The sequence below is a fragment of the Sinocyclocheilus grahami genome, unplaced genomic scaffold (genome assembly GCF_001515645.1).
Source record: "Sinocyclocheilus grahami isolate Dianchi unplaced genomic scaffold, SAMN03320097.WGS_v1.1 scaffold440.1, whole genome shotgun sequence".
Classification (NCBI taxonomy): domain Eukaryota; kingdom Metazoa; phylum Chordata; class Actinopteri; order Cypriniformes; family Cyprinidae; genus Sinocyclocheilus; species Sinocyclocheilus grahami.
This window is the reverse complement of record NW_015505619.1, coordinates 1784212-1806284: the sequence shown is the minus strand read 5'-3', so window position 1 is coordinate 1806284 and position 22073 is coordinate 1784212. Positions and strand designations below refer to the sequence as shown.

General features: G+C 36.7%; 1 pseudogene; it reads right to left on the bottom strand.

The window, feature by feature from the left end:
- Positions 1-6905: 6905 nt before the first annotated feature.
- On the bottom strand, positions 6906-20422 carry LOC107552042 (uncharacterized; annotated as a pseudogene).
- Between the last annotated feature and the right edge of the window lie 1651 nt (positions 20423-22073).

Here is a 22073-nt window from a genome sequence, read left to right as displayed (position 1 = left end):
ATCATTCTAATATGCTGATTTGCTGCTCAAGAATTTTTTTTTAATTATTATTATCATCAATATTTAAAACAGTTGAGTAAATGTTTTCAGGATTATTTGATGAACAGAAGGATCCAAAGATCAGCATTTATCTGAAATAAAAAGCTTTTGTAACATTATACACTATAACATTCAAAAGCTTAGAGTCCGTATAAGTTTTCACTTTTATTTAGCAAGGATGCTTTAAATTGATCAAAGGTTATGGTAAAGTAATTTATAATGTTACAAAAGATTTCTATTTCAGATCAATGCGGCTCTTCTGAACTTTCCATTCATCAAAGATACCTGAAAAAATTCTACTCAGCTGTTTTCACCATCATAATAATAATAAATGTTTTTTGAGCAGCAAATCAGAATGATTTCTGAAGGATTGTGTGACTGGAGTAATGATGCTAAAAATTTAGCTTTGAAATCACAATAAATTACATTTTAAAATAGAAAAGTTCATTTTAAATAGCCTAGTAAAAATATTTCAAAATGTTACTGTTTTGCTGTATTTTGGATCAAATAAATGCTGGCTTGGTGAACAGAAGAGACTTCTTTAAAAAACATTAAAAATCTTACTGTTCAAAAATGTTTGACTGGTGTATAGGCAACTTTAATTGTTATCTAATTTCTATCTTTTAATTGACTTAGAAATCAGATAACTGCTGGACAATAACCAATCATAATGATTTGTTTATATACTACAAACACTTTTTTTATCACATAAGGCAGAATAGTTTCTATACTGTAATAAATGATATGTCAATTAGCACTGCACTGTTCATATACTTTATTTATTACCTGGAGATGACTTGACAAACACAAATAAGCCATATATTGTTGCAATCGTATGTTTAATGTCTTCATGTTTCCAAACATTTCTGTTTTCTGTGAAAACAACTGTTTTCATACAGCATAGCTGGACGCTTTTGTCCATATTAGGAATTTCCTCGTACGACTTTCTGCGCGAGAGCACCCTCCGGCTTCGAGCATAAATGAAACACACTGCATAAGTGTTTAACGCTCCGCGATGTTCATCTCGCCATATTCTGGGTCAGAATAAAACATCAGATCATGCACAGACTATCCTGTCTCTTTGAATTTAAATCAGTATTTATTCACACCGGCTCTTGAAAACCTCTATGCGAACACACTGCGGGGGACGAATTTACGTGATTGAAAGTGGGGGAGACACGTCCCCCGCGTAATCTACGCCCCTGGTTTTTATTGTTTTTTTTCAGCAGGAAGGATAGTTTGTGATTTGGTCTTAGTTACTTAGGAGTTCCCTTCACTACTCCTAACATTTCACATATTTAGGTGCTAGTTTTAGCGCTAAAACGCTTTGTGAAAGACTCTTAGAGCAAAAATGTAGGAGTCCTAAATTAAGGATTGACATGCCCATTTTCTCCTAAATTGGCAAGTTATGAGCTACTTTTAGCCTTTAGATGTGTAGTGGACAGCACATTCCAGGGCCCAGTTTATGGCGGGTCTCCTCTCTGACCACAAATGGACAAAAAAAGTGGACACATTTTTGCTACATTTTGATTGGATCTTGGTGGACTAACATAAGCAAACTGTCCAATGCCATCAGATAAAGATGCTAGGACAACAGCCAGACACCTCTTAGAGAGCAAGAAGAAGACCTCTGAAACCAAGCCCAGGAAGGACAGGACTTATCATTGGTCAAAATGCAATTTCTGCCCTTCAGCCACCTAGAGACTGTTTTCTAAGGTTTGGCCTATGACCGCCATAAAAATCCCTTAGGACCTCCAGGACGCAGCAGTGAGTGAAACAAAGAGAGAGATCACACAGATCCATCCAAATCCATGCATAACGTGTGTTTGTACTATGCAAATAAGTTCCACAGGAGGAAAGAAGGGTTCCGCGTATGACATTTAGATGAAGTGAGAGAGAACGGTTCATTATGCTGTAAATATGCATATTTTCTCTCACAAAAACGCATGGAACGGCTACAAGATGATGCGTCACTTCCTGTTTGTTGCTGCCGTGTGGTTTGAGCTCCGTCAAGTTAATTCTTTCTCCCAAGGTTTTTTCTCCATTCTGTCACCGATGGAGTTTTGGTTCCTTGCCGCTGTCGCCTCTGGCTTGCTTAGTTGGGGACACTTCATTTCCAGCGTTATCGTTGACATGATTGCAAAGATATTATTTAAACTGAGCTGGATGTTGACATCACTGAATTCAATGATGAACTGTCTTTAACTGAAAAATTTGTGTTTACTATTGTCATTTTGCATTATTGACACTATTTTCCTAATTAATGCTGTTCAGTTGCTTTGTCACAATCTGTATTGTTAAAAGTGCTATATAAATAAAGGTGACTTGACTTGACAAGAGGCCTTTATTCACCCCCAGAGCCATGTAAGGAACATGTTATTATGGATGCGCATACTTTATTTCACGTCTTTTGGACTGTTGAACAAAAACACCCGCCTACTGCAATGATAACGTTTGGAATAGCCAGGACAGTTTTTTATATAACTCTGATTGGATTCGTCTGAAAGAAGAAAGTCATATACACCTAGGATGCCTCGAGGGTGAATAAAACACAGGCTAATTTTCATTTTTGGGTTAACTAACCCTCTAATAGGCTTTCAGTGTTGTTTTGATGTATTTTAAAGAGTTGGCAATCAAAATGAAAACTGCTGGATGATAGATATTCTTCATTCTTTCTGACAAACCACAAAAGATAATGTGAATTACAATATGTGCAATGTTATCTAAATATTTAAATTGCAGTGTACAGCATTTATTATAAAGGGGTAGAATCCACAACTCAGTACTCACTACTCAATTGTCAAGGTTGTCACAGCAGTTTACTAGAAAGAGACCCAGATGCACAATGATCAAGGGAATGAGGTTTATTGACAAGACAAGGACTGGGATGATGTGAGAGTCCAAACAGTAGGAAAGGGCAGTCTGCAGGAGAACAGGAGGATGACCGAGGTCAGACCTGGACAAAGTTAGGCTGGAGAACAAGGAAGATAGAGCGCCCCCAGACAATGAGAACACTCGAGATCAGACAGCAGCTTGAGAAACCAGGGCTTGACTCTGAGCTGTGGTGAAACCAGTCCAGTCAGATAGCCAGGTCTTGAGAACAGCAGCCGGGGGGAATCAGGACACAGAACAGGAACAAACATAAGACAACACGACACATAAGACAACACCACAAGAGAAAACAACAAGCAGCAAAATAAGACACTGACTACGCACTATGACTAGAAAGAAAAGAACAAAGAAAAACTAATTCAAACTGCAGAGAGCAAATAAAACAAAAGAATGAACCAAAAGGCAAATTCTAGGAATCAATAACAGGAAAAAAACTGGGCAAAGACAAAATCAAAATAAAGAAAGAAACCAAACTAGAGGCTCGAGAAAACTAGAACAAAAATAAAGACAGGAACTAGACTAGAGCAAAAATAACAAAAGCAAAGAAAACCTAATAAGCTTCAAAAGAACTAAATGCAAAGCTAGACTGACAAGGAGAGTAAAATATAACACTACTAATACGACTAGTTGTCTGACAAGGAATTCTCTTACACACAAGGAACTAAAGCCTGGCTCACACTGTGCGATTTTGGCCACGATTTGGTCGTCTGAGAATTTGGTCGTCTGAGGATTGAAAATCCTAAAAGATTCCTATAATCCTAGGCAGTGTTCGAACTACAGGTGCATCTCAATAAATTAGAATGTCGTGAAAAAGTTCATTTATTTCAGTAATTCAACTCAAATTGTGAAACTCGTGTATTAAATAAATTCAATGCACACAGACTGAAGTAGTTTAAGTCTTTGGTTCTTTTAATTGTGATGATTTTGGCTCACATTTAACAAAAACCCACCAATTCACTATCTCAACAAATTAGAATACTTCATAAGACCAATAAAAAAGCATTTTTAGTGAATTGTTGGCCTTCTGGAAAGTATGTTCATTTACTGTACATGTACTCAATACTTGGTAGGGGCTCCTTTTGCTTTAATTACTGCCTCAATTCGGCGTGGCATGGAGGTGATCAGTTTGTGGCACTGCTGAGGTGGTATGGAAGCCCAGGTTTCTTTGACAGTGGCCTTCAGCTCATCTGCATTTTGTGGTCTCTTGTTTCTCATTTTCCTCTTGACAATATCCCATAGATTCTCTATGGGGTTCAGGTCTGGTGAGTTTGCTGGCCAGTCAAGCACACCAACACCATGGTCATTTAACCAACTTTTGGTGCTTTTGGCAGTGTGGGCAGGAAAACCCAGCTGTGTGTCTATGAAGAGATACAGAAGTCAGAAAGAGCTTTTTGACCAAGTATGTTTGTGCACACAAGGAATTTGACTTGGAGACGGGAGCTTCCAGTGCAGAAGAACGTACACATAGTGCAAACATATATGATAGTTTTAGAAGTTTGTAAAATCACAGAAAGACCAGAACTCTTCTGGTCACTGCTCAGCAATAGCCTATATGCATAAGATATCAGTGGAGTACTAGCTCACCTCTCAGAAGAAAACCAAAGATATGTAAACAAACAAACTTTTGGGCACTTGTGATCCACTTACAGCACCTGCCACAATATTGAAATCACTATAAACAGCAGGACATTCAAAACTCTTAACATGAAAAACACTTAATTAAAGTGCCTCATATTAAAACAGTGATATTAAAAGATCAAATTCAATATACACCTTATTGATGATACATAGTATATACAGATGAGCAGATAAGCCCAGAATATGAACGCAACCCTCTAAATTGCATGTTAACTATGTTATAATTGTTTTCTATGGGAAGCACTTAACATGCAAGTTAGTGTGTTGTGTTCATATTTTGGGCTCATCGGTTCGATTGTATTTAGTATGCATCATCATTGATATTAGTGAAGTGACCTCTGACCCTGAGTGAGTATAAACATGATTTAACTGATGCAGCGAAACTTTCAATGAGATGTTTTCAAGATATTGAATATTCAGAAAGGTTGTGCAATGTTGTATTTTTTAATAGAAGGTGACTTATAAAAACTCATATATAGAATTAGTATTATTATTATTTGTCATAATATAGCACATCTCCAAGTCAGAAGTGAAGAAAAAAGGAAGAGAAGGAGAATCTTTATGCAAGGTTGTTTATGTTTTTTTTTTATGTATAAAAGATGGCTTATACGTTTCTGTTGCTTGTGTCTGTGACTTCCACCTGTGTTAAATATCTGTACAATTTAATAGAATTTCAGATTAAAGAAAGCAAAGGATATGGGGGTTAACAATTTTTCTGCTCCTCAGGTAATGTATGTAAGGAGATATAATATAAACTGCTCCAAGTTTGTGAGCAAACAGAATCAGTATTGTACAACATTAGAAAAGCTGTTTGTGAATGATCTGAATGAGCTTTAGAACAGAAACTAACAGAATGGATCTGATGTTGAGCTCATTGTTGATGAGAGAGTCAACAGTTGAACTATATAATTATAATGTACTATATAATTAATAAACCTGAAGTCGGTCATCGTGAGATCAGGGGGAGGAGCTCATTACTGAATACTGAGGAGCTCATTCATTTAGCAACAGTTTATAATTTCATATTTGTGAGTTGTTTACCACAGGAAAGGATTGTGTGGCATTTGGGTAATTAGCTAAGGATTCATTAAAATGTTACTTAATTTTCTGGTAGAAATGAATGTTAGTGATTGGGAGAGAGATTCCTCTTCAATTTAATACCCCCTTTATTTTTAAATCTATATTTATTCATGTAAATCGAGTGATGTTTTTGTTTTAATAGTGTGGATCATGGAGGAGAGCAGGACCACAGAAATGTACTGTAGGTCACACAAATTATATATATTGTTGCTCTTTTGTTAGTTTTGACTGCTTTTATTGTCCTCATTTGTAAGTAGCTTTGGATAAAAGCGTCTGCTAAATGACTAAATAAATGTACTTTTACATTTAGTCATTTAGCAGACACTTTATCCAAAGTATATATATATATATATATATATATATATATTATACACACACACACATACACACACAAAGAAAAACAAGTAGATAGAATAGAAAAAATAGAAAGCTAGTGTTTTTGTTTTTGTTTTCCTGCAGATTTGCTTTATACAACATTAGGAAGATCAGGCCCTTTCTTTCAGAACATGCAGCACAACTCCTTGCTCAAGCTCTTGTTCTGTCCAGGCTGGACTATTGCAATGCTCTCTTGGCAGGTCTTCCAGCCACTTTTATCAAACCTCTACAATTAATCCAAAATGCAGCTGCAAGATTAATCTTTAAATGTACTAATTGAACTATGGCCTAATCCTGGTTTATCTTAAACCCTGTCTGTGAAAATCAGGCTTCAATGTATGAATCACACTCACTAAGACTGCCAATAGTTTCTTTTCCACGCATAATTTTATTATACCCATGTGTGTGGTTACATTATTTTTATATGCCCATGGTGAAGTTTCTCTTTCTACTTCAATTTTCTTTGGCTTTTGTCCTGGACACACAATGATGTACAATGTTATATAATTAGTTACTGTGAACATTAAAAAGAACATTTGTGAGCAACAAATTACAACTAAAGTAAAAGAATGAAATACACAATACTCTTTAAAAAATGACAGAATGAGATGCAATACATTGTTCTCCCAGAATATCCTCAAACACAATCACTATTTATTGACTGACTAATAGATCTGATACTATTAACTTTTAATGTATTTGTTTTTTATGGTTCCATTTAACTACAAAAAAAAATTAACTGTCTGATTGACAATATCAAAATACTGCTGATTAAAATCTGATCATTCACATTTACTTAAAATCTGATATATATATATAGTTAGCTTTTTTGAAGTTCAGATATTTGGATACTGTCAGCAACAGATGTGTAAAGCTGGAGACTAAATGAAATAGAAACCCAGAGCATCGATGTCATCTCCGCTTCTCCCCTTAATGCCATAACACTTTCCAGACTTCACATCAACTCTCACAGGCTCACCCAGTGCATCACACTTAACAGATAACATTCTTTCACTACCGTTTTTGGCAATCACAAATTCCAAACCCCCACATCTGTTAAGATAATAATTTGGCCACAATGTTGCAGCGACAATTTTCTCATTTTCGTCAAGTTGAAATGTTTGTTCTTTTGATCCTGCTGAATTACCGACTTTCACCATGTGGCCAGTGTTGAAAATCACCTGGATTGTGTTCAGTGTCATCTAAAAAGCACAAATGTGTTTCATGTGAATCAAGTAACTAAATGAAAACACTGTGAATCAAATAGTATGAATCAAAGAATATAAAATAGAATGAAAACAATCGTTACACACCTTGCTGTAAGTAATGCTGATCTTCCAAATGCTGCTGGAAAAGGACTTAAAGGAGAATTCATCACCTCCTTTCCCACCCACAATCACATCTTGTGCTGAGAATGGAATTGGGAGACAAAAAAAATGTTGCTACATTCACACAGCAGCAGAATATGGCGGGTTGTAAATATAGTTTCCCACCCACAATCACATCTTGTGCTGAGAATGGAATTGGGAGACAAAAAAATGTTGCTACATTCACACAGCAGCAGAATATGGCGGGTTGTAAATATAGAAAAAAATTCACACACAGTTCTCTTAATAATAGGAGTGACAATGTAATTCAATAGCTGAACTGACTCACAACTGTATTTTCAGTAAACCAGCACTGTTTGAACAGAACCGTTACAGACCTGATGCAGACTAATATACATAGCTGAATCTGATTGATAATGTCTTGGTCTGGATTGAGATTTATGCAAGGTAACATGAGAATACGCGGGGCAGCCTTATATCTCCTCTAATGTTTCTAAATTAGAGCATGCTGCAGTTCCATTTTTCACTGTAGATTTACATTGGAAAATTGTGGGGCGCTGTAGAGCTGGGGAGGACCCTGGACTCTGCCCAACTTAGCATCATAATACATGCCTGCCAAGGCCATACATGAAATATTAATATGTATATTAATATGTATATGAAATATTAATATGTATATTAAAATAGTGTAAAATCCTTTTTTTTTTTTTTTTTTTTGCAGCTTGCTGAACAAATTTACAATAGGTGTTCATTTTGGATACGTTGAGAACAAACATTAGAATACAGATACATTTTTCAACAAAGTTTCCATATGCACCAATGGTGGACAGTTGTTCGGAGTAGCTATCCCTGTTCCAAAATAGAAGTCTACTAATTCTGCAGGCCCAGTAATATTTCTGGAAGTTGGAAAGTGTGAGGCCTTCCTTAGCCTTAGGAAATTGTAGGAATGATTTCTTAAGGCGAGTGTGTTTATTCCCCCATAAAAATTAGCACAAAAGACAGTCAAAGCCAGAAAGATTTTTTAATGACAATCTGTATGTGTTGGAAGAGGTGAAGAAATGTATGCAGAATAATGGATTGTAAGAATCTGTAAATAAATAAATACATTTTAAAAATGGGGGTTGTAAAGGAACTGCAGGGGGTTTGTGATTTTAATATAAATCTAATAATAAAAATTTCAAAATGTAAATAATTTAAAAATAACAATCAAAATAGCACACTTACTATGATGAATACTATTACTAAAGATGAAATATTTTATGTCTACCTCTATGTCATGTGACCACTAACCAACGTCACAGAACTGTAGACATGCAAGCTGATTGGCTCATGTTGCATACACAGCCTATAAGCTGGCTACTTTACATTTAAATGGCTGGTTAGCATTCACTTGAGCATTTGCAGCGTGCTTTCAGAGTTCCTCTGAAACCCACCACCTTCCCCAGCTCCACCTGTATAGATCTGCTCGGTCTCACTCTCTCTTGAAAAAGGGCATTTATGTTGGCCTATTCTTGTAATATTTTGTTGAAGGAGATAGTTCTTTGAGATGTGTGGTTGGGTTTTGGGGCAAACCTGAGTTTTGAATCCTGGCTCAGGGACCTTTCTCGATCCTGAGCCAGGATTGTCAATCATCTCATTAAAAAAAAATAAAAACATTTCCAGGGGAACATTACAATGTGTTCAGAATAATCACCCACAACCTCAAATAAGAGGAATATGACTCTATAAATAGCATGGAAGTTATAATATAAAAATATAATACAAACATATGATGCTATTTGAACAAGCAAACTGGCATATTTCTTTGAGTTAATTTGTCTTGAATTTCCTGGTGTACATGGCCAATAGAACTTTTTTGTAAAATATAATTTTTACACAGCTCTTTTCCATAGAGGGACAGTTCAATATCACTAAAGTTGAACTATACATAAATTCAAGCAACATTAATGTTTCTTTGTTTTTGCTGGTTACATTCGCAGTTAGGATTTACATGAGGAATTATGTGATGAATAACTTAAATGCTATTCTGGCCAAATCTTGTCTTACTGTCCATAAATTGATGTTTGATGAGCAGCAGTTGGAAGTATCATCTTGCCCTTAAGTCTACCAGAGAGGCATACTACTCACATATGATTAATGAAGGTGTTGATAATCCAAGAAAGTTGTTTAAAACAATTACGTTTTCGAAGCCTCATAATCAAAACATTTGACCCTCTGTTGAGATGTGTAACAAATTTCATAAGTATTTTACAGAGAAAGTTCAAGATATCTATAATTCCATGCTTGCTGGTTCTTCATTGCTGACTAATGAGTTCCATCCTACACATTTATCATGTAATTTTTCAAATTTTGCTACTGTTACTACAGTTGATATTTTGAAATGGGTCACCTCTATGAATTCATCTGCATGCTCTCTTGATCTCATGCCCACTGAGGTTTTGAAACAGTGTGTAACATTCTTGTGCCTTTCCATTACTGCAAGCGTTAATAACTCACTATCTACTTGAAAGGTTCCACCAGCCTTTAAGTTAGCTGCCATTACACCAGTTCCTAAAAAGACTGGTTCTAATGTCAGGCCTATTGCCCATCTACCATTTCTGAATAAGGTTCTTGAACGAGTTGTTGCTGGCCAATTACAGCAATACCTGTCCATAAACAATATCTTAACCATTTCAATCTGGATTCAGATCAGGTCATAGCAATGAGACTGCTCTAGACCAGGTTACAAATGACCTTCTCATCTCTGCTGGCATGGGGGCCTGTAGTATTCTACTCCTGTTAGACATTACTGCTGCTTTTGACACTGTATTTCATGCTGTCCTTCTTAAAGGATTGCATACATGGTTAGGCATCTCTAGTACTGCATTTAAATGGTTTAAATCTTATTTTACAAATCCCTTTTTAATTTGATTGGCTGAGGAAATGTCAATCTGAACCAATATTAGTTCAGCAGGCTGCCCTGTAGGGGTCTGTGCTTGGGCCTATCTTGTGTAGCATTTATATGTCGCCTTTGGGTCAGATCATTCGTAAATTTGAGTTAGGGTTTCATTGTTAAGCTGATGATACTCAGATCTATCTCAGCACACACCCTAATCCTAATCTTGCAGTTACAGTGCTTACTGCTTGCTTGGGTGAGAGAAAAGCCTGGATGCACAATCATTTTCTTAAGCTAAATGAGTCAAAAACAGAACTTTTATGTGTCGGTATGCCAGCATCTTTATATAAAGTTCTAATTTGATTGCTGATTGTGACTTTACTACCTCGTCCACCCAAGTATGCAATCTTGGCATTATTTTTGATCCTCAACTAATGTTCGATGCCTATATTAAAATGGTCTCAAAAACTACAAGAAATATTGCCAGACTACGTCCTTCTCTATCACTGCCTGATGCAGAAAGGCTTATTCATGCCTTTATTACATTGAGACTTGATTACTGTAATGCACTTTACGTTGATCTCCCTGATAAGTCTATTAAGAAATTACAATATATTCAGAATTCAGATGCCCGGGTACTAATGTGTACAACTGCTCATCAATATATTTCTCTGGCACTTTGTAACTTGCATTGGCTTCCTATCCAGGCACGTATTGATTTTAAAATTCAGATTTTAACATATAAAGCTATTCACAGGACTGCCCCTGCTTATTTATCCAGTTTAGTTGCCTCTTATACTCCAGCTCATCAGCAGCCTGCATATAAATTAAACTCTATGGGTCATAGAACTTTTTTTGTCTCAGCTCCACGATTATGAAATGCTCTACCAGCAGGAATTAGAGATTTTTTTTATAGCTGCTTATTGTAATTGAGTATGTTCTAATTTGTTTCTTTTTTGAGTTGCTCATTGTTGTAAACCATGTATGCTTGTTGTTGTAGTGCTTTGGGTTTAAGAAAAGCGCATGATATATAAAATGCATTATTAGTATTATTTTTGTTATTGTTATTATTATTATTATTATTATTATTATTATTCAAATCAGTGAAATTTGCCAAAGGTGAGCAGTTTGCATTCCTGGATATTACTGTAAGTTGTTTAATATTTTTTATCATAAAACTCCACTCCCTGTATTCATTCTTATAGTAGCAGCTGGAATACTGTATATAAGCCGCTGTGTGAATGGGACAGTTTGAGAGTCACTCCTGTTATAAAATACTGTTTTTATGAAAGTTAGGTTTTACATGAAAATGTGCAGATGACACTTACCTGAAGACGGTATAGTGCTTACAGTATCACTGGCTTCACTCACTCCCACTTTACCCACTATTCTGTAGCGGATCATGTACTGCTTTCCAGATTCCAATTCAGTCAGATTAAAGTCGTCATGATCTGTGTTTAGGCTTTCCCCTCCTCAGCTCCAGAATCTGCTTTTAGCTCCTTGTACTCTACTCTGTACTGCACTGTTACTCCACTTGGAGACTTTTGCAGTTTGAGGGACACGGTTTGGTCCAGGACATTCTTTACTATCGGTGGGGATGGTTTGGACACAGGCTCAAACTGTGCATCTGTTAGATTTGCGTTTTCGTACAAATAGATAGAGGAGCCTGGATTTGAGGGATCAGAGACAGCAGAAATAATGACGTTGATTCTCTTTTCATCGTTATTGGCCTCTGAAAAACCTCTGAAGCGAGATAAGTTCTCTCTCATCTTTTTTATGACGTCAGGAGTATTGAACCATTTTCTGCCAGATGCCACAAAGAGCATTTTGTTTCCATCTAGCTCTTTAAACATGTCACATGTCAGGAACTCTTTCAGGGTTGAAAGATATGGGTCTTCATACTTCAGAGATGTGAAGGTCAAGCACACCACAGCATCAATATCAGGATCAAGGAGGATGGTGTTCAAACCATCTGAATCTTCGATTCTGATCTGCTCCAGTGTCTTGGTCTGAGAATTCAAGAGGTGAAGTTCAGATTTTGCATCGTGTAACCACTGATTAAGTTTGTCAGCATTAAAAGGGGAGCTGTAGTGGATCTTCAGGATGTCTTCCAGTGACTGCTGCTCCTCCCCTCCTCCTCGAATAGCAGGCAAGACTCTGGCCAATGCTTTCTGGAGCACTGTCTTGTAGATACTAAATGAGTCCTGAAATGAGTGCAGCCTGTCTTCAAGGTCACTAAAAGCATTTACCATTGTTATTCTGGACAGGTCGTTGCATGTCCTCTGTACCTCTCCCAGCTCCTCCATTATATCTTCAGTGTTGGAAACCAGATTTGTGCTGATTTCTCTCTCCAACTTAGCAGCTTTTATGTCCAATAAATGAAGAGGATATAGCCAAACTTTTAATGGAACTGCATTCTGTGGATTCTCCTTCAGCACAGTTGGGAGCCGCTTGTACAAATTCAGGGCTTCCGTGTATGTGGTAGGGTTCTGCTCAAGATGGAAGTCACCATGAAATATGCAGGTGATATTCTCAGCGATTTTCTTTTCATCTTCTGTCATATTTACTGATCCTTCTCCCTCAATAGAAAATCCAGGAAGCTTCCGGACCATGACATGCAGTTTTCCCTCGATCTCTTGCTTTTTTTCATCTTTTGAAGACATCTGATCAAACACCATGAAGGCCTGAGCTTTTCGTACAGAACAGCCGTGACCACATGAGTTGCCGTTTTCTGGTCAAACACCTGAGGGTAGGTGATCTTGCCCAGCTGGGTCATAGTGAGCTGGTCGAATCTGGAGGTTTCACTATAATACATAGTAACTCGGGACTGTTGGTTTGAGGATTTGGTGTCACACAGGTATTTGGCAGATCCTCCTACCTCCACCAGCCCCCCCAGGAAGCTGGCCTTCAGGGAAGCACTTACATCCAGGAGACTGGACTTACTAGAGAGCGAGTCAGAGCTACTGAACTTCAAATCTGTCAGGAGCTGAGGATGACTGTCTAAATCTTCACTCAATGATTTCTTATCCCACAAAGTAACACCTGAAATGAGAAGTGTTACTTTACCAGTTGTGTACAAAAATAATGTACTGTTGAAGTAAATGTGCAGCTCTTATATCTATAAGGCACTTTTAATAATAAGGCACAGATTTAACAGTTGTGTTAAGGACAGGGCTGGCCTGTGTGTTTGTGGGGCCCTTATTATTATTATTATTATTATTATTATTATTCAAATCAGTGAAATTTGCCAAAGGTGAGCAGTTTGCATTCCTGGATATTACTGTAAGTTGTTTAATATTTTTTATCATAAAACTCCACTCCCTGTATTCATTCTTATAGTAGCAGCTGGAATACTGTATATAAGCCGCTGTGTGAATGGGACAGTTTGAGAGTCACTCCTGTTATAAAATACTGTTTTTATGAAAGTTAGGTTTTACATGAAAATGTGCAGATGACACTTACCTGAAGACGGTATGTTGCTTACAGTATCACTGGCTTCACTCACTCCCACTTTACCCACTATTCTGTAGCGGATCATGTACTGCTTTCCAGATTCCAATTCAGTCAGATTAAAGTCGTCATGATCTGCGTTTATGACAAGCCACTCTTTCCCCTCCTCAGCTCCAGAATCTGCTTTTAGCTCCTTGTACTCTACTCTGTACTGCACTGTTACTCCACTTGGAGACTTTTGCAGTTTGAGGGACACGGTTTGGTCCAGGACATTCTTTACTATCGGTGGGGATGGTTTGGACACAGGCTCAAACTGTGCATCTGTTAGATTTGCGTTTTCGTACAAATAGATAGAGGAGCCTGGATTTGAGGGATCAGAGACAGCAGAAATAATGACGTTGATTCTCTTTTCATCGTTATTGGCCTCTGAAAAACCTCTGAAGCGAGATAAGTTCTCTCTCATCTTTTTTATGACGTCAGGAGTATTGAACCATTTTCTGCCAGATGCCACAAAGAGCATTTTGTTTCATCTAGCTCTTTAAACATGTCAGCATGTCAGGAACTCTTTCAGGGTTGAAAGATATGGGTCTTCATACTTCAGAGATGTGAAGGTCAAGCACACCACAGCATCAATATCAGGATCAAGGAGGATGGTGTTCAAACCATCTGAATCTTCGATTCTGATCTGCTCCAGTGTCTTGGTCTGAGAATTCAAGAGGTGAAGTTCAGATTTTGCATCGTGTAACCACTGATTAAGTTTGTCAGCATTAAAAGGGGAGCTGTAGTGGATCTTCAGGATGTCTTCCAGTGACTGCTGCTCCTCCCCTCCTCCTCGAATAGCAGGCAAGACTCTGGCCAATGCTTTCTGGAGCACTGTCTTGTAGATACTAAATGAGTCCTGAAATGAGTGCAGCCTGTCTTCAAGGTCACTAAAAGCATTTACCATTGTTATTCTGGACAGGTCGTTGCATGTCCTCTGTACCTCTCCCAGCTCCTCCATTATATCTTCAGTGTTGGAAACCAGATTTGTGCTGATTTCTCTCTCCAACTTAGCAGCTTTTATGTCCAATAAATGAAGAGGATATAGCCAAACTTTTAATGGAACTGCATTCTGTGGATTCTCCTTCAGCACAGTTGGGAGCCGCTTGTACAAATTCAGGGCTTCCGTGTATGTGGTAGGGTTCTGCTCAAGATGGAAGTCACCATGAAATATGCAGGTGATATTCTCAGCGATTTTCTTTTCATCTTCTGTCATATTTACTGATCCTTCTCCCTCAATAGAAAATCCAGGAAGCTTCCGGACCATGACATGCAGTTTTCCCTCGATCTCTTGCTTTTTTTCATCTTTTGAAGACATCTGATCAAACACCATGAAGGCCTGAGCTTTTCGTACAGAACAGCCGTGACCACATGAGTTGCCGTTTTCTGGTCAAACACCTGAGGGTAGGTGATCTTGCCCAGCTGGGTCATAGTGAGCTGGTCGAATCTGGAGGTTTCACTATAATACATAGTAACTCGGGACTGTTGGTTTGAGGATTTGGTGTCACACAGGTATTTGGCAGATCCTCCTACCTCCACCAGCCCCCCCAGGAAGCTGGCCTTCAGGGAAGCACTTACATCCAGGAGACTGGACTTACTAGAGAGCGAGTCAGAGCTACTGAACTTCAAATCTGTCAGGAGCTGAGGATGACTGTCTAAATCTTCACTCAATGATTTCTTATCCCACAAAGTAACACCTGAAATGAGAAGTGTTACTTTACCAGTTGTGTACAAAAATAATGTACTGTTGAAGTAAATGTGCAGCTCTTATATCTATAAGGCACTTTTAATAATAAGGCACAGATTTAACAGTTGTGTTAAGGACAGGGCTGGCCTGTGTGTTTGTGGGGCCCTAGGTGATATCATGATAATGGGTCCCATCACAGTAAAAACTGTCACAACATCAATGCTTTATGCAGTATGGCAACTGGCCAAGACACACATGGCTTGGTATGGTGCATGTTTTAACCTTTTAAAAATTCCTCAAAGTGTTAAAGTCTGTTTAAAGGCAATCCAGAGACATTATAAATGTTCGAAATGTATTGTTGAAACGTTACAAAGACCTAACACTATTAGAGGTGTGTTCAACTTGAAGCAGTGCTGCACAGACAGATCATTGTAGGACATCAAAGTAAACCTATAACTAGAGTGCATTAGCATCAGTGGTTTGCCTGCTTAATCACGAGTTACTGTCATTACTATTAGTTACTACAGCTTACAGTCTTCTTACTAGCTTTGCCTTTGTCATGTAAATGCATATTACCTGGTTGCGATAATTTACAAAACAGCTTGGTCTCCTTTTTTAAATTAAGCTGCTAGAGGGAGCATCTATTCAGGTTGTAGCGGTATTTGACATTTAAGCAAGACTGCAGCTTTCCTGCGAGTGTGTGTGGTTTCAGTGTAGAAAGCGAACACGCACCCAGCATTTAAGAGCAGAGAATACGGCTTCATTTATCAAGATTTTGATACCTTATTTTATTTACTTTTTTTTTTTTAATCATTCGAATTTGTCTGGGTGGTTAATAACACATTTTTCCGTGGTGTAACAAGCTCAAAACATATTTATTATTGCTTTACATGGACTTTAAATGTGGTTATATTTATTGTCCTATTTAAAATCACTGGAACATGTAAGTAGCACTTTAGTGTAGTTTACAGTACAGTTAATTTTAGATGGATAGTAAGCTGCAGGATCATATAAAACTGTGGGTTTCTTGTCTATTACCACCCTATGTTACTTATACCAAACATGGAAATAAGCCCAGTTAGATGTTCTAAATAATTAGTAATTCCTTCTGAATTACTTGAGTCAATATTATTGGGTTACCATGCGTTGTTCACATGAAATAAGAGCCAGTATATGGTAGTTCTTAGTTGTCTTCCAGGAAGTATTGGAAAAAAGTAGTTACTGATTATCTAGGTAACTACCTCATTTAGTGCTAATACTTTCTAATTCTTTAATAAATGTTTCCTAATAGCAGCTTAGTTGCTAGAATGTTAATATAGTGTTACTCAATTGTTTCTGTGTAGTTATTAATTAATGATGGAACAGTAGTCTAAAGTGTTACCAGATGGACCCCTAAATAGGAACAGGTAAAAACATCAGAGTTTAGGTATACCTAGTGAATTGTCATATCATCAGAAAGGTTTTAATTAATATAAAAATCATGTTAGCTATAACAAGTATTTGTTTGTTCAGTGTTTGTTCAAAATCAGTGGTTCAACATGTTTTAGCTACACTCTTAAAAATAAAGGTGCTTCAGAAGGTTCTTCAAGCGATGCCATAGAAGAACCATTCAGTCAAAGGTTCTTTAAAGAAGCATCTCTTTCTTATCTTTTTGTAATCTGAAGAACCTTCTTTCGCCACAAAGAAGCTTTTGTGAAACAGCAAGGTTCTTCAGATGTTAAAGGTTCTTTATGGAACCGTTTAGACAAAAAGGTTCTTCTATGGCATCGTGAAGCACCTTTATTTTTAAGAGTGTAAGTTAACATGTCATAGTTGTAAGGATTACTTGAAGATAAGACACGACATATAGTCAGTGTTGTTAGCCTAGTTAACCTCTCATGTCACTTTTTGAGGATTATTTAAAGATCTATGCACAATGCACCCATGTGTTTTCACTAATTAATTCATACCACATAAACAGAACATAGAGAGCGAGTCAGAGCTACTGAACTTCAAATCTGTCAGGAGCTGAGGATGACTGTCTAAATCTTCACTCAATGATTTCTTATCCCACAAAGTAACACCTGAAATGAGAAGTGTTACTTTACCAGTTGTGTACAAAAATAATGTACTGTTGAAGTAAATGTGCAGCTCTTATATCTATAAGGCACTTTTAATAATAAGGCACAGATTTAACAGTTGTGTTAAGGACAGGGCTGGCCTGTGTGTTTGTGGGGCCCTAGGTGATATCATGATAATGGGTCCCATCACAGTAAAAACTGTCACAACATCAATGCTTTATGCAGTATGGCAACTGGCCAAGACACACATGGCTTGGTATGGTGCATGTTTTAACCTTTTAAAAATTCCTCAAAGTGTTAAAGTCTGTTTAAAGGCAATCCAGAGACATTATAAATGTTCGAAATGTATTGTTGAAACGTTACAAAGACCTAACACTATTAGAGGTGTGTTCAACTTGAAGCAGCGCTGCACAGACAGATCATTGTAGGACATCAAAGTAAACCTATAACTAGAGTGCATTAGCATCAGTGGTTTGCCTGCTTAATCACGAGTTACTGTCATTACTATTAGTTACTACAGCTTACAGTCTTCTTACTAGCTTTGCCTTTGTCATGTAAATGCATATTACCTGGTTGCGATAATTTACAAAACAGCTTGGTCTCCTTTTTTAAATTAAGCTGCTAGAGGGAGCATCTATTCAGGTTGTAGCGGTATTTGACATTTAAGCAAGACTGCAGCTTTCCTGCGAGTGTGTGTGGTTTCAGTGTAGAAAGCGAACACGCACCCAGCATTTAAGAGCAGAGAATACGGCTTCATTTATCAAGATTTTGATACCTTATTTTATTTACTTTTTTTTTTTTAATCATTCGAATTTGTCTGGGTGGTTAATAACACATTTTTCCGTGGTGTAACAAGCTCAAAACATATTTATTATTGCTTTACATGGACTTTAAATGTGGTTATATTTATTGTCCTATTTAAAATCACTGGAACATGTAAGTAGCACTTTAGTGTAGTTTACAGTACAGTTAATTTTAGATGGATAGTAAGCTGCAGGATCATATAAAACTGTGGGTTTCTTGTCTATTACCACCCTATGTTACTTATACCAAACATGGAAATAAGCCCAGTTAGATGTTCTAAATAATTAGTAATTCCTTCTGAATTACTTGAGTCAATATTATTGGGTTACCATGCGTTGTTCACATGAAATAAGAGCCAGTATATGGTAGTTCTTAGTTGTCTTCCAGGAAGTATTGGAAAAAAGTAGTTACTGATTATCTAGGTAACTACCTCATTTAGTGCTAATACTTTCTAATTCTTTAATAAATGTTTCCTAATAGCAGCTTAGTTGCTAGAATGTTAATATAGTGTTACTCAATTGTTTCTGTGTAGTTATTAATTAATGATGGAACAGTAGTCTAAAGTGTTACCAGATGGACCCCTAAATAGGAACAGGTAAAAACATCAGAGTTTAGGTATACCTAGTGAATTGTCATATCATCAGAAAGGTTTTAATTAATATAAAAATCATGTTAGCTATAACAAGTATTTGTTTGTTCAGTGTTTGTTCAAAATCAGTGGTTCAACATGTTTTAGCTACACTCTTAAAAATAAAGGTGCTTCAGAAGGTTCTTCAAGCGATGCCATAGAAGAACCATTCAGTCAAAGGTTCTTTAAAGAAGCATCTCTTTCTTATCTTTTTGTAATCTGAAGAACCTTCTTTCGCCACAAAGAAGCTTTTGTGAAACAGCAAGGTTCTTCAGATGTTAAAGGTTCTTTATGGAACCGTTTAGACAAAAAGGTTCTTCTATGGCATCGTGAAGCACCTTTATTTTTAAGAGTGTAAGTTAACATGTCATAGTTGTAAGGATTACTTGAAGATAAGACACGACATATAGTCAGTGTTGTTAGCCTAGTTAACCTCTCATGTCACTTTTTGAGGATTATTTAAAGATCTATGCACAATGCACCCATGTGTTTTCACTAATTAATTCATACCACATAAACAGAACATTTAAAACAGCATATCATTACAGATGATCACAATTAAAACAAGCCTCAAAACAATGGCACTTGATACTCTGCGGATGTGCTTGAGACCACAATAATAATGAAAAATTATATAGTAGGCCTAAACAATATATTGGCCACAGATTTTGCACACTATATTTAGGTTATATTTTCGGCCTTTATTAGACAGGACAGTATAGGTGAGAAAGGAAACAGCAGGGCAGAGAGAGAGGGGAACAGGATTGGCAAAGGACCTTGAGCCAAGACCTGAATTCAGGAGGCACAGTTGCACTATATGTCAGGCTATTGCTCCATCATCATCTACCTCTAATCGTTTCCCTGAAGTACTGTAAATTAGCAGTTGGGTGAAAATAAATAAATAAATAAAAACCATTAAACAAAGGAAGACAGCACCTGGTATGAAGGAATCCGTGCGGCAGTCATACAGCATACCGGGAAACAGAGGTCTTCCTAGGGCTGCGACTTCAAATGCCTTTGATTCCATTGCTCTAATAAATCTAATAAAGAAACGGGAAAAAAAATGAATTGTCAACTTTGTTATTTTGTAATTCCTAAGGGGAGTTTTTAAATTGAAATATAAGTAACAGGTTAGCAGGCACAGTACATGTAAAATGCTGAACTTTTATTTATTTACTTTCATGCATTTATTTTAAGATACCACGCAACTGCTCATTTTATTACTTCTCACGATGATTTAAAATCCCTTTAAAATATGTATTATTATGATCTACTTCAGTGGTTTTTAAAAAATCCAATAGGTACTAAAAGAAGTAAATCTTTTCTTCAGTGAACCCTGTAATATTTTCAAATTCTAAATTATCTCCTTTTGTATTTGCATTTGATTTGTCTGAAGATATTTTGTTTCTTATAATGATTTTTTGAATCTGCACTGCAGTATTGTTGTTAAGGTCTAAGTAGTTCATAATTTTTGGTGACTATTTGCATGTTCATAAAGTATTTGCTCACCTGTAGTTTCTGTGTGCCCTCGGTGTGTAAGCCTTCTGATGCCCACTGGGTTTCTTTAGTGAGATATATATTCCCATTATTTAGGAAATGTTTAACTGGAGGAAAACATTCGACAGAATTTACCAGAAATATTTTATTGATCATTCTTATCCTCTTTTCCTCTGCCAACCAAATTAAAATACAAAGATTAATCTCTAACTAGCTGTTAATCAATCTGTGTAGGATAGGCTACTCATTTACGAACCCATTGTTAGTCTAAGTGTAACCAAGGTTGACTCACAACTACGGAAAATTTACAGCAACACAAGTTCAACAGCCAATAACAAAAGGAACAGAGATGTGTTCTTCAAGTCCAAATATTGTTGATTAATAAAGCGTCCATCAATAATAAATTGGATCAAAGTAAAAATGTTGTTCATTCCAAAATCTTAAAACTCTATTTTGGAAAGCTAGGATATTAAAATAAAATAAAAAAACCCTCTAAAATACAGGTTCACCAAGCCTGTGGGGAGAGAAAGAAGCAAGAGTTATTGGACCATAACCCACAGTCTTATCAGCATGCACCACCCGTGCACGGATAACACACAAATAACTTGAAATAAATGCAGTGAATGATGCAAATCACCCCTTGTGAAAAAGAAGTGCACTTAAGTATACTTTTATAAAGTGTACTTATTGCGGAAATAATATACTTCTAAGAACACACTTAAGGGCAAATTAAATGTAATGTTTTCGCAGCTTAAGTACATTGTATTTGCAATTAATTTCAAATGTATCACAATTTAAAGTTATATTAAATGCAATAAGTTGAACTTCTGAGTGATTTTTTAAAACCACTTAAGTGGGACTTTAGTATATTTTATATGTAGATTGCAGTGGGGAACCGTCAGGGCCCTCAGAGAGGGCCTAACTTATTGTAAAAACAATATTTAAAATGTTTAAATAAATGTTTTAAAATATAATTTTTAATACAAATATAATTATTACTAATTTTATTTAAGCAATTCATAATTTGACAAACATCATCTAAATAAAATAAATACAACTTCTGTGAAAAAAAAAAACCTCTTCAAATCTGCGTATTCAGTGAATGGACTTATCGACACCGCCCATTTTCTTCATATTTTAATGTTTCCGCCTAGAGTTTGCGGCTCTGTAATTCGTGGTCTAGCTATGCAATTACAGAGGGCCAAGCAATAGTAAATCAATGGGGGAGTAATTTCGAATGACAGAAAAATTTACCAATCATATCTTTCCTCTAAATGGGGGGGCCTTGTTATCACTAACTTTATGACAAGTTCTGTCCGCTGTGGGGATCTCTCGGAAAAAAAAAAAATATGCTGATAAACTAACTTGCTATTATTCACATCACGATGGAAGCCGCAAATAACGTAAGTGAGGACATTTACTAGGCTTTTTTGTCATGAAGTGTCTGTCACTAATTTGTTGTGTGTCAGCGCTGTCATGATGTGTTGCCTTAAAGGGGTCATATGATGCGATTTCAATTTTTCCTTTCTCTTTGGAGTGTTACAAGCTCTTGGTGCATAAAGAAGATCTGTAAAGTTGCAAAGACTAAAGTCTCAAATCCAAAGAGATATTCTTTATAAAAGTTAAGAGTCAGCCACATCTACCTAAAACGCCTCGTTCTAACACGCCCCCACATGTCTAC